Raw genomic sequence first — 6,191 nt, forward strand, 5'->3', positions numbered from 1 at the left:
GCACTGGTAAAATGTTCTATAGTGTAACACACAAAATCATATTCAGAGACATAATAAAACATATTATATTTGACATGTAAAATACAAAGAAATTCCTGTGGGCTTATGTGGGCTTACACTCCTGAACTGTGAGCTGAGCCTTCTGCATGCTGTCCCTGTAGACTTTTTACCTCCCAGTGGGCAGGTTCCAAAACAAGCTTTAAAAGCTGGATGTTACAGGGTCAGGGACACAAGATAGACAACAGGTAATGTATAATTGTTCTCTGAAACTCTGAGGGAGGCAGTTTTGTTTATGAAGAATTAATCTTTCCCAACTTATTTTCTTTCAAAGAGAGGGCACAAAATTTTACAAACCCTAATTGAAAAATACAAAGTTCCTTACCATCTTGATGCAACAGATGCTGTTCTTGGGAATTCAGGTTTTCATTTGAGAAAGAAATATTGGCTTTCTCTGTCTCAGCAGGTGGCCCTGAAAGCATACATGCAGATTTGTTCTGACAGACCTCCTGCTAACCTTCATATACACGTGGGAATGTAAACTCTGTGCTTAGATTATTAAACAAAGCATCAACATCCAATATTGGTACTATATGAGGCAGTTTGAGACACTACTGCATGATTAAGTTTGCCAATTTGCACAGTGATATAAACAATTCTGTCATGAATTGCATAGCTATTGCATCTCAGTCACTGCTATTTTTAAAATTGTAACAACATTCAGAGATCAGACTGAGTCATTCCAGACATGTGGCAATGATCAGGCAGAGGAAGAAGCAGGATGTGTGTCTGCAGTGATGGATCTGTAGGAAGGCAACATGCATTTCTTGACACTCCCACCTCTACCCACCCACCCCCAGTTTGGGTTTTGCTTTATCATATCTTGGTGATGTCAGTTGTCTTCCACAAAGTACTCTTACTGTATGAATTATAGAAAATTATGACTGTTCTGTTAAAAAAAAGCTCCCTATTGCATTTGCAATTTTAGTATGCATTTTTGTAACTGAGAGAGTTTATAAAATGAAGGTGTGCTTCCTTAATAGCAAATTATTATAGATTTACTTATAAACCTATCAGAGATGGTAGCAAACAGAACACCAAATACCAAATTACTATAGATTTTTTTCAAGTGCCTTATAAAAAGGAAGAATCTTGTTTTATAAGAGAGACAGATAACTGTACCATTGCAGAGTTCATAAATCTGTATCAGAGGTGGATTAGATCTGGTAACCTATTCTGAAGGTGTCTTGAGAAATCTTGGAATCTGCAAAGCTCATGGAGCAAGGATGTGTAAGCAAGGTCCTACCAGGATGTGCATTAACCATGCTCTAGTTATACCACAGGAACTCAGAGTACATGTAACTTTATCTGTGTCTTGTAGTATATTCAAAGCAGTTTGTTCTTCAGTAAGGGAAATAAGCTGCTTTGGTTTATAAAAACCAAACCCATGCCTAGTTGTAGAGTAGGAAATCTGTAACTAGCTTGACTTGGAACAATTTCTTTAGGTAGCCATATGCGCGTATTCAGATGAGTGTAGGCATATGAGCAAATCTGGTCCAGGGTTAATTTTTTTAGGTCATCTTTGCATGACTGAAAAAAATTCAGATATCCAGTCGGGTAGATGAAAATGTGGGTTAGGCCTGACAACACTCCATCCAAATGTACAATGGAAAGTATTACTTGCATATATAATGTGCTTTCTACGCAGTGACATAGATGTGATACCTGTCCTTCCACCTGATGGTGCAGAAGGAGCCTCTGCTTGCTGAGACTCCCTCTACTGCTGGAGCAATTCTGGTCATGTCTTTGTAGTGCAGATGATCACTGAAGTTTTGTGTCAGTTATAGTATTAAGTATCATCCCCTGATAGGAATGCTCTTATATTAACTAAGGGATTCTGGTGCTGCCTGTTTTTTATTTTCCCTAGATTTATTGACAACAGTTTAGAAAGTTGGTCTAGATGATATAGTGGCTCATATTAAGTAGTGGCTCAAAAAGTGTAAGTGGAAAACCCCTTAGAAAGTAGTTTCAAACAAAACAGATGTTGAAATATGACCACATAAAATTCTCATTTTATAACAACAAATTAAAAAAGTAGAAACTGACTATGCAAAATGCAATAAACAATTTTTTTACAGAGAACTATACATTTTATTTCTATCTTTAAAGAGCTACCAAATTTTCTTCAGACCCTTAGAATGGCTGTAACAGGAATACTGAATGCCAAGTTACAATCTGTTAATAACTTTTTTAATGCAATGAATCAATACCTTATGCTTATTCTCAAAATCAGAAGCAAGTTTTGAACTAAATATCAAAAGTATTAGCCTTACTTACTATTTTCCTGCTCTATAGGAACCACTGGATTGCCATTTCTGGGGGCAGAAAAAGTGAAATATGTGAGCCATTAAGAGCTGCATGCTTTGTAAAGCACATATGAAATCCATTTTTAGAAAATCAGTTATCTAAATTGGAGTTGCACTTCTACAATTTTGCTAATGGTGTTTTCCTAAAGAGCATTTACATCAGTATACAAAATATTTGACTGTATTTAACAACAGTGAAATGTTTTATTTAAATGGGTTGGGGAAAGAAAGAACTGCTTTGTGGTACATTTTGAATTCAGCTTTGGTTCCCTCTCTATAAAGTGGAGATGATCTTTTGTAATTTCCTTTGCCCTGTTTCTCTTTGTCTCCTTAGATTGTAAATTTTTACAGTTGGGATGTGTTGCCTACTAACTGCTGGTACAGCAAGAAGTACAATGAGGCTGCAGTTTCTTTATCTGCTCGCCTCGTGCAAGTTACTAAAGCACTGATAGAAGTTTTAACTACGTTAAGACAGCTGTGACAGCCACACTGGTGCTAACCCTGGTTATGCAACAGCCAGTCACATACTTTTGGGTTACTATTTGACTGTTCCTCTGAGATCTTTGGAAGCTATTTCGATAACAGTCCAGGACCTCTGCTGATGCTCTACCAGACTGTAGAACACAGTAAATCTAAAGTGCAGCCAAGAACTGATGAGGGAAATTCTTAACTTGCTGCAGCTGAAATTCTGCATTTTTAACACTTTTCTAAAACATTTGGCTGTTGGGAATAACTCAGAGTTTCCTATCAGAGGTATTTTCTTGCCTGTAGTTGTGAATCTGAGAACGTACGGTGGAGGTTGGCACTAGTGGTGGAAATATAAAGATTTTCCCTGGAGAACAGGATATCTGAAGATGGTGGCCAGCCTCACAGTTAAAGGATTCACATTTGTGTTTCGATGATGAAGGTTGAAGACTTCTTATTTGTGCCATATGAGTCTATGTGTATTCACCATGTTAGTTGTAATTACAAGGGGTTAAGATATCTTATGGGTGTTATGTATCAGGTTGTAACATTCAGAGCTTTGAGGTAAAGCATTTTTCTTGTAGTTTTTCTCGTTTTTATTGTTTGACTTGTTGATGTAAAATTTAGAAACCTGCCTTAACATTAGGATTGAGGTGGAGTATGCTCAGATTTACCTTGTGGCTTTGATTTGGACATTCTGGGTGGCAGCTTCACACACTCTCACTGCATCATCCAGGCTAATGCCCTCAGTCCACAGTCCACAGATGTAAATAATCTGATCTTGGGGCTGCAAACTGCCTTCCACACTGGCAGGAGAGCCAGGCACTATCTCTAGCACATAAATACCTTGTAACTTGCTTCCAGCTCCTCCTGTCAGCTTCAAGCCTAGAATAATGCAAAGAAAGCATCTTTTGTGGCAGCTTGGCTTGAATTTCACTGTCAGTGACATGCAGCCTAATGGAATACATGCAGCCTAATGGAATACATGCAGGTCATTGAAAGATAGGCTGAACAAATCACCAACATCATAAGCAAGAGTCTTGCCCCGGTGAGGCAGAGTATAAGAGCCGGACTGGGAGAGTGAAATGCAATTAGATGTTAAAAAAGCATGGAAAAAACTTAAATGGTATTGTCCATCTCTATGCTTCAGCTATTCCATAGTGGTTTATTTCACCTGAGGTTGAACAGTCATTTGAATAAGACACTTAGCTGTATAGCAGTAACTCCTTCATTGCCAGAGTGCCTAAGTCTTGCAATCTTTAAAGTGACATAGGGAACAGAGGCCTATGACAACTGAGACATGTATACAGTGCAAAAGAGAGTTGTGCAACAATATTCAAGCAATCCTCAAACAAGCTTGTTTCTGAGCCGGAAACAGGATGCTGTACCTCAGCAAATACAGCTGTCCTGTTTCCTGGGTCTACAGGTTTATCTGTGTACTGTACTCACCACATTCTGCAGAAATACCAAGATTCACACTGTAGGGATTTCTTTTATTGCTTTTATTGCATAAGGATTTGAGTGGAGGTTTTTTGAATAGCGAGCTAATGCCCTAGCCATTGGCTCATCCTTCTTAAACTTTGCCTTTTTCTTCTTCTTTTTTTTTCCTTTCCCTACAAATAGATCTTTATGTATCTCAGCAGGTAGTAGACATTATTATCTAACTACCAACAACTTCTGTGTATCAGTAACATAAAAATATGAGACCGGACATCTGCCAGACACTTCAGCTGATAGGGTGATCATACAAAGATGATTTTTCCAACTATCTTCATTGGTCTAATAAAGAGATATTAGTCTTCCCTTTAAGGCCTTGCCCAATATAAAATTCTCCCTTCCTTGGTCATGGGTGATGGTGTCAAGGTCACACAGGATCATATGGACCCAAGACAACAGTTGCTTATGATTATTTTACGATTGCTGTAATCCCTGTCCAAAAAAGCATGTACAGTATTTGCTACACACCTAGCTGTCCATTGGCACCTTTTGTGAGAGTAATTTCAGGAATCTCATCTGGCCTAATAGAGGGATGCGGATCACTATCAGCACGACCAACCACAAGGTGCAGATCAGGAGGAGAGCTTTGCAGTAAAGTCAGGGCTTCATTGCATGGTAAAGATGTGACATCAATTCCATTCACCTAAATGACAAACCAGCAAAATTATGTCATAGATCTCATTGACCATCATGTACTTCTCCCTCCACTCTAAATTTTGCATATGAATTTAATTTGGTTTTCACTTTCATGTTACTGCTTTGCTGTGGTATTTAATGTTAGTGAATGCAACAGTTAAGATTGAGTAAGATTTCTTTTCTGAACTTTAATTTTTCCAAATGGAGAGTTTTCATAGAAATAGCTCTTTTTTTCTTTAAACTCAAGGTCTTGTATCAAAAACCAAGGAAAGCAGACTAATGTAAGAACCTGAAGAAGAACCAGGCTGAAAACAGGCTTTATTCATACATTACAAAGGACAGAACTCCTGCATCCTTTGTATGTCACCTATTTTATTGCATTAATTCAGTTTATGTCATTTAATTGGGAAGGCATGTAATGCCTTCGTTGACTTGCATTGCTGCTAGATGATTCCTGTTATTTGCCTGGTCATACAACCTATTCAGCCTGAAATTTGTCCCACTGAAGTCAGCAAAATCACTTATTCTAGGATCAAATTTGCACTTGCATGCCTAAATATGTGATAAACTGGACCCACAGAAGGAAAAATACTGAAGCTAAATTATATTGATCTGCAAATATTCTCTCCTCTGTATAAACTCAAAAGATTACTATACCATGATGATTCTGTCTCCCCTTCTTAGTCGTCCATCAGACAGGGCAGGCTCATTCAAGATTTCATCAACATACAGGTAGTTGTCCACTTTGCTAAGAACTACAGAGAATCCAAACCCGTTGTTCTCTGACTTTGTCAAAGTCACAAAAATCTCCATTTCCTATTAAAATAAGCACAAGATATGTTTGATGTAGGCTTTGCTGATGCTTCATTAATATCTTCCATTATGTTTTATATGCAGATAGGAATCAGATCCTCAGATGGTATAAATGAGAGCATATATAAGGGTTTCTCTGATCTGTCATTGCCTTATTTCAGAATTAATTTTACTTCTTTTTACCTAGTGGAGCTTCACAGTGATTGACTGATAAGGCAGAGAATGCCATCGGGGACTGAAATTTTGGCGTTTGAGATGTGTGAAGAAAGGCTCGGAGTCCTCTGAGCTGGCAAGTGTTGCAATAGTAGGGTGCAGAGATTATTGTTGTTATTGCTATTGCTATCCCATTGAAGGACATGGCTGGACCTAAATTTTGTCCTCAGTGCTCTCAAATTAGTAGGATTTCAGAGCTCATTT

The sequence above is a fragment of the Egretta garzetta genome, unplaced genomic scaffold (assembly GCF_000687185.1).
Source record: "Egretta garzetta isolate BGI_Z169 unplaced genomic scaffold, ASM68718v1 scaffold56, whole genome shotgun sequence".
Taxonomy (NCBI): domain Eukaryota; kingdom Metazoa; phylum Chordata; class Aves; order Pelecaniformes; family Ardeidae; genus Egretta; species Egretta garzetta.